This window comes from Apium graveolens, unplaced genomic scaffold (assembly GCF_009905375.1).
Source record: "Apium graveolens cultivar Ventura unplaced genomic scaffold, ASM990537v1 ctg3108, whole genome shotgun sequence".
NCBI lineage: Eukaryota > Viridiplantae > Streptophyta > Magnoliopsida > Apiales > Apiaceae > Apium > Apium graveolens.
Window position 1 is genome coordinate 12,067 of NW_027417941.1, and position 12,066 is coordinate 24,132.

The window sequence follows — 12,066 nt, forward strand, 5'->3', positions numbered from 1 at the left end:
TTAGGAGAAACGGCCGTTTTAAGTAACGACATTTCGCGAACGAATCATTACCCCTCTCCTTACTTCGAAACATAGGTTAAAGACCTTAAAAGACTAATTGAAGTATGAAACAATTATGTTAAGTGTGTTAGGCAGTTGGTAAGACACTCGCGAAAGAATCGCCTTAAAACCCTTAATGGTTAATTTATTAAAAATGGTGGAGCCGAGAGTACTCGAGCGACTTAAGTGAATCGTTAAGCGCGAAAGCGAACGTTAGGACTCTAAATGGTTAAAGTCTACTTTCTTAAGCGACCGGGGTTTAATTCCGACTTATGTTGTTGTTCATAGGTTATCGGACCCACTCTAAGCTTAAGTCTATCCGGGAGCACTCAGGCAAGTTTTCTACCCGTGTAACTGTTGTTGTGATGTATATGTGTATATGCATGATCTTGCGATAAATGCATATTGGTTATTAGCAAATTCTTGCGATATATTGTAGCATGTGATATGGTATATATGCATGCCTGTTTCATATTCTTGATTTATATATATGTTGGTTCAAATGCTTATAGTTGCATAATACCTATGCTAGAGATAAGCGGTATTTGAGTTTACCCTTAGTATAGGGGATCAAAAGGTGAACATATTTCTTAACCGGGAGTCGATGTTCCCGAGTATAATATATATATTTTATATATATATATATGGTTTTAGTTTTCAAAACTATTAATCGAATAAGGTTTATTCGATAACTTTAACTTTATTTTATTTATTGAATATTATTTTGAATATTCATCCGAGGACTTATGAATCCTTTTATTGTATTAATTGAATATTATTTCGAATATTCATTCGAGGGCTTATGACTCAGTTTATATTATTTAATGATTATTAATTGGATATTCATTTGAGGAATGTATGACTCCTTTATTTTATTTTATGAATATTATTTATAATATTCATTCGAGGTATTATGACTCCGCTTATTATTTAATAATATTCTTTATTTTATTAAAGAATAATGTTCGATAATCAAACTTACTTTTGATTATTCAAATAAAGATATTACTTTCGTATAAGTATATCTTTGATTATTTACTATTCATTTCAAGTATAAGTTTTCCAACTTCTACCTCAATTATTCTTTATGGGAATATTATTTAAATAATAATATTCAGATATTTTCTAAATATATTGGGACTGATTTATTTTATTAAATCAGCATTACTCCAAACACTCTTTAAAGTGTTTTCGAGTCTTCAAAATGATTTTTAAAAGTTAGAGCGGATCCCAAAACTCATTTTTTTTATATTTAAGATCTTCCTTTTAAAGGGGATTTAAATACTCGCTCAAAACCTGAGGGATCCGGCTCTATGGTGTATTTTATATTCGCAACAAGGTTGCAGTTTTGGTAAATGAATTGATTACTTACCCAACGTTCGGGAAGTAAGTCCATCTATCGAGTCGGCATAAGCAACATGGGCTCAGTGGGCGTCCATGATAGTGTAAGTGGCTCAGTGGGAGTCCATTAAATGCATAAGTGGCTGAGTGGCAGTCCAGCATAAGGTCCTATTGCGGCCAGGGTGATGACCAGTGGGGAATTCGTCCATCTACTAGTAGAAAAGGTTACTTATTGGTATCTTTGCCTGATCAGCAAGATATCAGGTTTATGCCAAAATTCTTTCCTTTCCAAATTTATTGGATATTGCAATTCTGTTCATACTTTACATGACAGGGGTTTTCAGGAAATGTATGTATATATATAGGTGTATATATATATCGGGACTTAATGAAGTATATCATAACTTCATTTCCTTCAAAATATTTCAAAGATTGAATCTATTCAAGTCTTATCTTGTAGTCTCATCAGTGTGATGAACTTTTGAAACTAATTATAACTTGAACGGTGGTAGTTCAAGTAGTATTTAGAAAAGATATAAGTATATTAGAGTATCTTGTAACTTCATCTTTTAAACTTATATCTAGTAAATGATTATCTTATGCATATCAAAGACTTTCAGAAAAATGTTGAGACAAGGTTAGATATATGAGATCACCTTGCAACGATATTTTTATACAGTTATAAACTGGAACTTTGTGTATATTATACATGGAAGAGGACTTCCAAGATTTTGAAAAGTATATATGTATATATACTGAATATTTTGTGACTTCATCGCATTAAGATATCAAACTTGGTTCATTTCTTTTGACCAAGACTTTCATGAGTACTACGAGAAGGCTCGCATATTGTAAATCATTATACATATTATTTTGGTGGGCTTACTGCTCACCCTTGCTTTCTTCTTTTATCACACAACAACAGATAGAAAAGATGAACAAGACCAAGCTTCCAATTCGCAAGTGGTTAGGAAACGTTCCGCAGTTTTCTGGAAGCGTTGATGCCGCCTTAGCTGAGGTAGGAGGTACCAATAGGCTAGGCTTTCAACTTTTGATGAACCATATTTATGTATATTTATGAATTGTAATAATGGCAAAGAAATGTATATTTATTCAGAAACCCTTTTAAGGTGTATTGGCATATAATTGTGGAATAAAACGACTTGTGATTATTTTTGGATATTCATCTCTGAGACCATAACTTGTGGTGTGTGTGTTCATTGTGGGGTCACAGTACAGAGTAGTTGATTGTTTATTAAGATTGGGTGTTGTTAAGGGAAATGGAACTCGTGACAACCCGAATCCCCGACCCCGGATTTGGGGGTGTTACACCCAATCAGCATCTTGAAGAGCTTCTTCCACTTTCTTTGGCTCAGTCTGAGAGAGAAAAGAATTGTAAAGACATTCGTTTGAAGTACCTGTTCTAGTTCTGACACCTGCATCAGGATTTCCAATTATCAAATCAGGTGTATGTGATTTTGTCCACTTCCTTGCAGATGGAAGGTTTTCTCTAGAACTGGTTGCTCCCCCATGATCCATGTTGTCTTCATTTTCATTTTCTGATGCTCCCCCTGAAACTATGCTCTCTGAGTTGGATTCTTCAGAATTTAGATTTTCAGCACTATCAGAACTTGGCTTATCAGAACTTGACGAATCAGAACTTGAAGATCCAGAAGTATGTTCTGATATTTCTTGAGATGTGGTAAGATCTTGAGTATGCCCCCCCTGCACAGGTGCATCTTCCTTTGGCGTAGTCACCACGGTTTCAATAACATCAGAGTTTAATCCATCAGATTTTACAGTATCAGGACTTAGACTGTCAGGATTTTCAGTATCAGAATTTGAGTCTTCATTTTCAAATCTCAGCTGATCATGGTCAATAAAATCTTCAAGACCAGTAATCTTCTTGTCATCAAAGGAGACATTGATAGATTCCATGACCACTTTTGTTCTCAAATTATAGACTCTGAAGGCTTTTGTGGAAAGTGGATATCCAACAAAGATTCCTTCATCAGCTTTTAGATCAAACTTGGATAGCTGTTCAGGATGAGTCTTGAGAAGAAAACACTTGCATTCAAATACATGAAAGTACTTCATATTTGTATTCTTTTTCTTCACCATTCATATGGTGTTTTTCCTTGCTTGTTAATGAGTGTTGTATTTTGAGTAAAACAAGCAGTCTGCACAGCTTCAACCTAGAAATAGGTTGGAAGTTTTGCTTCTTCAAGCATTGTACGTGCAGCTTCAATGAGAGTTCTATTCTTCCTTTCAACAACTCCATTTTGCTGTGGAGTTCCAGGAGCAGAAAATTCCTGTTTTATTCCATGGTTTTTGCAGAACTCTTCCATTATCAAATTCTTGAACTCAGTGCCATTATCACTCCTTAAGGTTTTCACATAATCTTTGACCAATTTATCCAGATGTTTGACATGATCAATCAAGATAGATGCAGTTTCACTTTTTGTGTGCAAGAAATACACCCATGTGTATCTAGTGAACTCATCCACTATGACCAATGCATATTTCTTCTTTGCAATAGACATGACATTTACTGGACCAAATAGATCAACATGTAGCAGATAATAAGGCTCAAGAATTGAAGATTCAGTCTTGCTCTTGAATGAAGATTTTCTTTGTTTGGCCTTCTGACAAGAATCACAAAGGCCATCAGGAGCAAATACTGACTTTGGCAGTCCTCTCACAAGATCTTTCTTGACCAGTTCATTTATATTGTTGAAATTTAAATGAGAGAGTTTCTTGTGCCAATTCCAGCTTTCTTCAATTGATGTTCTACTCATCAGACAGATTGCAGAACCATCAGTTCTTGTTGAAAGCTTAGCTTCATAAATGTTACCACGCCTGTATCCTTTCAGAACAACTATGCCTTTAGATTTACTCACAATTTCACAGTGTTCTTCAAAGAAATCAACATGATAACCTCTGTCACAGATTTGACTTATACTCAGCAGATTGTGTTTAAGTCCTGAAACCAGAGCTACTTCTTTAATGATGACATTCCCAAGATTGATATTGCCATATCCCAATGTTTTTCCAATGTTGCCATCTCCATAAGAAACACTTGGGCCAGCTTTTTCCACAAAGTCTGATAGCAGGGCCTTATTTCCAGTCATATGTCCTGAACATCCACTGTCCAGAACTAGAATATTTTTCATGTTGCCCTGCAATCACAAAGACCACTAATGATTAGTTTTAAGGACCCAGACTTGCTTGGATCCTTTGGTCTTATCAAGTTTGTTAACATTTGCAGCGGATTTATCATCAGAGTTTATGTTAACATTTTTCTTATCAGAATTTACACTATCAAACTTTGTATCAGAATTTACACTAGAAGGAACAATGGAAACTTTTTTTAAAAAAGGTTTTATTTGATAATAATCATAGTACAAACTATGATATTCCTTATAAGTATAAATGGAATGCCATAAACTACCACAATGAAAACAAGGATTTTGTGGTTTATATCTAACAGACTGACTCTTAACTCCTGATTTTGAAGGTAAGGAGTTAATGTTCTTATTCTTCCTGCAAAAAGAAGCCAGATGGTTAGAACTTCCACATTTATGACATGTTTTCCTAGAAGCATCAGGAACAGGTTAATAATCATTGCTTTTATTCACACCTTCCTTTCCATTCCTATTTTTCCTAGGTGATTTTACCTTGTTTGCATTCTTAACATCTTTCAGCTTATGCTTAAGCTGCTTCTTAGTCATCAAGCCTATGTTTACTTCAGCTGTCTTTTCCTGTTTTAGTTTGTCAGAAGTTAATTCCTCTTTAACTTATGATTTCTCATTATCAGACTTTACAGTTACAAACTTAACAGGTTTTAACTTTGGCTTTTGCTTAACAACAGGCTTAATTTCTACAGTTCCTTTATCATTCTTATCCTCTCCATAACCTAAGCCTTCTTTCGAATTTTCACTACTTAGCAAATTTTGAGTTGTTCTGCCAGAGTTAGTCCAAGTCTTGATAATCTCTCTTTCCTTTTCTAACTCAGTTTTTAGAGATTCATTCATTTTTAGCACTTCATCCCTAACATAAAAAGCATCATCTCTATCCTTCTGAGTTTGATGGAACATAACTAACTCTTTTTCTAAGAAATCATTTCTTTTCTTAAAAGCAAGATTTTCAGAAGTTAATCTTTCACATGTTAAAGTTTGATCTCTATAACTAACAAACATGGTTTTAAGATATCTTCTCAACTCATTAATATCATCAATATGAAAAGCATAAGTAGTCTGAGGTACCTTTCTTTCAGCAGTTTCAGAACTGCTCTCAGCACTTTCTTTATCAACATTTGCCATCAATGCATAGTTCTCCTCACTTTCAGAGTCTGAGGTGTCTGTCCAGCTTTTCTGCTTTGTGACAAGAGCCTTGCCTTTGTCACCCTTTACCTTCTTGCAATCAGGAGATATGTGGCCTTTCTCACCACAGTTATAGCATTTGACATTGGTATAATCTCCTCTATCAGACTTTCCTCCTCTGCCTTCAGATCTTCTAAAATTCTTCTTATCAGAACTTATGCCTTTCCTGGAAAACTTCTTTCCCTTCCTGAACTTCCTGTATGCAATCTTTGTGATCCCTTTCACCATAAGAGCACACAGCTTCATCATCTCCTCATCAGCATCAATCTCAGGCAAGCTTTCAGAATCTCAGTCATCATCACTTTCAGAACTTGATGACTCAGTATCAGACTTTGTGAAAAGAGCTTTACCCTTGTCTTTCCTTGAGGTAGGTGCTTTGGGGGATTCTTCTTCAGCCTTAAGAGCAATTGTTCTTGACTTTCCTCCTTTTCTCTTGCTTCTTTGTTCCATCTCAAGTTCATGAGTCTTGAGCATTCCATAAATTTCATCAAGAGTTGTTTCATCAAGATTGTAATTGTCTCTTATTGTTGTTGCCTTCAAATCCCAACATTCAGGAAGAGCTAACAAGAATTTAAGGTTTGAATCTTCAAGATCATACTCCTTATTAACCAGTGACAGATCATTCAAGAGTTTGACAAATCTATCATATAAATCAGTCAATGATTCATTAGCCTTTGAATCAAAGTGTTCATACTCTTGAGTGAGTATTGTCTTCCTGTTCTTTTTAATCGTATCAGTTCCCTGACACCTTGTTTCCAGAGCATCCCATATCTCTTTAGCAGTCTTGCAGTTAATTACCCTGTTTGACATTACATTATCAATGGCACTATGCAGTAAGTGTCGTACCTTAGCATCCTTAGCAATTGATGTGATATCTTCAGCAATATAATCACTCTTTTCCTTTGGTACGGTTTTTGCTGCTTCACCTGCAACTGCAACAGCGAGCTTGGTTGGTTTGTGAGGCCCTTCCTTGATTCTATCAAGATATTCTGGATCTGTAGCTTCCAAAAACATGGTCATCCTCACCTTCCATATGGCATATTCAGATGGTCTCAGTATGGGAACTCTGATGGTTTCATACCGACTTTGAATTTGTGTCTTTGGAGGTTCTTCAGTTTTGGTAGGCTTAGTTGGAGTTTCTGTGTCAGACATGATTGTGTTTGGATCTTTAACTGTATGTGTGTTAACAGATAGGCTCTGATACCACTTGTTAGATCACACACACTGTAGAGGGGGTGAATACAGTGTATAGTACAATCAAATCGAACTTTAATATCTTAAGTAACAAAAAACAAACTTTATTGAAACAGTAAACTCTGTTACAGTATGGAACTGTTACCTCTCAGTGATGAACAAATATCACGAGAGCTGCTAGGGTTACAATGAATAATCTTCTCGAATATGATAACACTTATAGTGTAAACCCTATGTCTGTGTTTATATACTACACAGTTACAAGATAATCGCTAATTAATATGGAATATAATTCTGCTTCCTAAAATATATCAATCAGATATCTTTTCTTCCAAGTATTCTATTCTTCATAGAATTCCTTCTTCATGCATATCTCTTCTTATGTTTATCTCGATCTTCTTTCCTTTAATCAGCTACTGTCCTTATCTGAACGTCCTTCAGCACTTAAGTTCCGATATCCATCTTCTGATGATTATCTCCTGATAATATAAGTATTGATATCCTTAAGTCCTGACTTCCAGTATAAGTACTGATTTGTCCTGTTAAGTAAGATCTGAAAACTAAACATAAATCATATTAGCCATGACATTATCAAATATATCTAACATATGGTCATCAGAATATCAATCAGGATTTATCAATGCATTACAAAATAACTTAGAGACAAAATCTTGAAACAAAAACAAATTTCATTAATATATCAAGTGAATACATTCATGAAATTGAAATTACATCAGTACTTGTACAAGATTTCCCTAAGCTGCTAAACCTAACGTCAACAGCCTTTGTCCTAGCTCAAGAAGCAGGGCAAGGCTGATGATGAAGAAAAACCAGAAGAAGAAAATAAATCATTTCTTCTTCCTACTCTCGATAAACAGAATGGCGAGTCGAATGATTCGCTCTTGGTGGCGGAGAGCTTCCAGCCTTTCCTCCTCCAATCGCTCCAGATGACGATGGTAATCCATATAGAAGAACAGGAGGTGGGTGAGTACCTCCTGTGGGACAAAGTCCCATATCTCATCAGGAATGGCAGTGACGTGCCATTCCTGCTGCCAATCGGCACAGCTTAGCTCCATATTGAATGTTTTGTAGTTCAAAAACATGTTGTATCTGACCATGGTGTTTTTGAAAGAAAAAGTATGAAGGTAAGGTGAGTTTGTGAGAAAGGATTTGATGGGAAGGCTGATGTGAAGTGGTTGCTTATATAGGCAAGAGAATGCCAGGAGACGCAAAGAAATTTAATGCTGACAGGTAGAATTAATTCTACCTCGTCTCCCCAGACTTGGAAAAAGAAAAACATTCATTGGAAAGAGAAAACATGGTTTAATGCGCACAAGAAGCAAGTAAAAGTTGACTATTCAAGTACGAATACCATTAACCCTAACCATAGTGACTATTAATCTTTCACTTCAACATATTCTAGTTTGAACCGAGACTGTTATCAAATTTTATCCACAGATAAATCAAGTAAAGAATTATACTGTAATATCAGAACTTAGACTTATATAAGAACTTAACAGTCATCAGAACATAATTTCTTAACTTGAAAAGGAATGCCTATTTCAGTAAGTCCTCATACAAGTTCTGAGTTATATTCTTCAGAACTTAATCAGCAGAACAAGCAACCATAACTTGTCCTCAGAATTCGTGCAAAGTGACACAATGACTGTTTATCTAAAACAACATAGATCACCACAGTAATTTTCATCATTCGTATGGAGTGATTAGTGTGTGCATTAAGCTAAATGTCAGACAAAGAGTAAAGTCTGATTCACTTCAGTACATCTTAGAAATAAGACATAACTAAAACTTTGCTAAAGAGCTGTCATTATTCTGAAACCTACTGTTGAATGAGTTCATGCTTGAGTCCACCTCAACTATTTTGTGCTAATTTTGTGCATCTTTTTAAATTCCATTTCACAGTGGCTTCTCAGTGTAAGTGAGTCACGACTGCGTATCAGAATTTATGCTTTTATCAGAGTATTTCTCCAGTAATCTTAGAGTGTAAAAAGTCACCAAGAAAATATTTTGCTTTTCTAATGCATATTTACTTAATACCAGCAATGCACTTGGGTCGTCCCTTCCACATTTTTACTCTAGATCTCAAAGGAGTACCTGATTTTATTCTTTGATCATTTTGCTTCTTCTTTTGATAAGTGAGGTTTATCAGAACTTAGTGCATTCAGCAGATTTACTAGTATCAGAACTTAACAGATGAGTAGCATTATTCTAATTTGTGACTTAGTAATAAGATAAACAAAGTAAACTCAACTAAGCTCAATTATCAGAATTTTGCTTGTGTCAACAGATTTCCACAGAAATAATTACTACTTACATGGGATCATTTGTTTATTGAAGACTACTAGGACAGCATCTAGCACAGTTATCCTCATAGGATAGAATAGTTACTCAAACAGACATATCACTTATCAGAGTTTAGAAACATATATCAGACAACAGTCAGTACTTAAACACATTTGTCAATTAAGCACAGAATACACAAAGAGATTAATTTCTGTAAATACTGATCATAAAGTCTGATATAACAGAACAAGACTAAGCAGATTTAGAGAAAGAACCTGAAACCATTCCAAGTTCATTTACCAATCTTGTAAAAGTGGCTTCACACAATGGTTTTGTGAAGATATCTGCTAGTTGTTGATCTGTTAGAACAAAGTGCAATTCCACTGTACCTTCATCCACATATTCCCTTATGAAGTGGTACCTGATGCTGATGTGCTTTGTCATAGAGTGTTGAACTGGATTACCTGTCATAGCAATAACACTTTGATTATCACAGTAAATAGGGATTTTTGAAATATGTTAACCCATAATCCAGTAACTGATTCTTCATCCAAAGAATCTGTGCACAACAGCTTCCTGCAGCAATATACTCTGCTTCTGCAGTTGATGTGGAAATTGACTTTTGTTTCTTGCTGAACCAAGAAACCAATCTGTCTCCAAGAAATTGGCAGCTTCCACTTGTGCTTTTCCTGTCAATTTTGCAACCTGCAAAATCTGCATCTGAGTAACCTATTAGTTTAAAATCTGATTCTCTAGGATACCACAATCCCAGATCAGCTGTTCCTTTAAGATACTTAAAAATTCTTTTCACAGCTGTTAAGTGAGGTTCTCTTGGATCTGCTTGAAATCTTGCTCAAAGACAGGTAGCATACATGATATCAGGTCTACTAGCAGTTAGATAGAGTAGAGAGCCAATCATACCTCTGTAATCAGTAATATCTAATGATTTACCAGTATCCTTATCCAGTTTTGTTGCAGTGGCCATGGGAGTGGATGCACTTGAACAATCTTGTTTTCCAAATTTCTTCAGCAAGTTTCTGGTGTACTTAGTTTGACAAATAAAAGTGCCTTCTTCATTCTACTTGACTTGAAGGCCCAGAAAATAGCTAAGTTCCCCCATCATACTCATATGATACCTTGACTGCATCAGTTTGGCAAACTTCTTGCACAGTCTGTCATTTGTAGACCCAAAAATGATATCATCAACATAAATCTGGACCAGAAGTAAGTCATTTCCATGGTTGAGGTAGAACAGTGTTTTGTCTATTGTTCCTCTATTGAATCCACTTTCCAGAAGAAACTGAGCTAAAGTCTCATACCATGCTCTAGGAGCTTGCTTAAGTCCATAAGTGCTTTATCAAGCCTGTAGACATAATCTGGATGTTTGTAGTCTACAAAGCCTGGAGGTTGTTCAACATATACTTCCTCCTCCAATTCTCCATTGAGAAAAGCACTTTTCACATCCATTTGAAAGATAGTAAACTTTTTGTGAGCAACATAAGCCAAAAATATCCTTATGGCTTCTAACCTAGCAACTGGTGCAAATGTTTCATCATAATCAATTCCCTCCTGTTGAGAATATCCTTTTGCAACCGGCCTTGCCTTATTCCTTGTAATTATGCCATCACTGTCAGTTTTGTTTTTGAATACCCACTTTGTACCAACAACAGATCTATTCTTTGGTCTTGGCACTAGGGTCCAGACTTTGTTTCTTTCAAATTCATTTAACTCTTCCTGCATTGCTTGCACCCAATCAGCATCTTGAAGAGCTTCTTCCACTTTCTTTGGCTCAGTCTGAGAGAGAAAAGAATTGAAAAGACATTCGTTTGAAGTACCTATTCTAGTCCTGACACCTGCATCAGGATTTCCAATTATCAAATCAGGTGTATGTGATTTTGTCCACTTCCTAGCAGATGGAAGGTTTTCTCTAGAACTGGATGCTCCCCCATGATCCATGCTGTTTTCATTTTCATTTTCTGATGCTCCCCCTGAAACTATGCTCTCTGAGTTGGATTCTTCAGAATTTAGATTTTCAGCACTGTCAGAACTTGGCTTATCAGAACTTGACGAATCAGAACTTGAAGATCCAGACGTATGTTTTGATATTTCTTGAGATGTGGTAAGATCTTGAGTATGCTCCCCCTGCACAGGTGCATCTTCCTTTGGCATAGTCACCACAGTTTCAATAACATCAGAGTTTAATCCATCAGAATTTACAATATCAGGACTTAGACTGTCAGGATTTTCAGTATCAGAATTTGAGTCTTCATTTTCAAATCTCAGCTGATCATGGTCAATAAAATCTTTAAGACCAGTAATCTTCTTGTCATCAAAGGAGACATTGATAGATTCCATGACCACTTTTGTTCTCAAATTATAGACTCTGAAGGCTTTTGTGGAAAGTGGATATCCAACAAAGATTCCTTCATCAGCTTTTAGATCAAACTTGGATAGCTGTTCTGGATGAGTCTTGAGAACAAAACACTTGCATCTAAATACATGAAAGTACTTCAGATTTGGCTTCTTTTTCTTCACCATCTCATATGGTGTTTTTCCTTGCTTGTTAATGAGTGTTGCATTTTGAGTAAAACAAGCAGTCTGCACAACTTCAGCCCAGAAATATGTTGGAAGTTTTGCTTCTTCAAGCATTATACGTGCAGCTTCAATGAGAATTCTATTCTTCCTTTCAACAACTCCATTTTGCTGTGGAGTTCCAGGAGCAGAAAATTCCTGCTTTATTCCATGGTTTTTGCAGAACTCTTCCATTATCAAATTCTTGAACTCAGTGCCATTATCACTCCTTAAG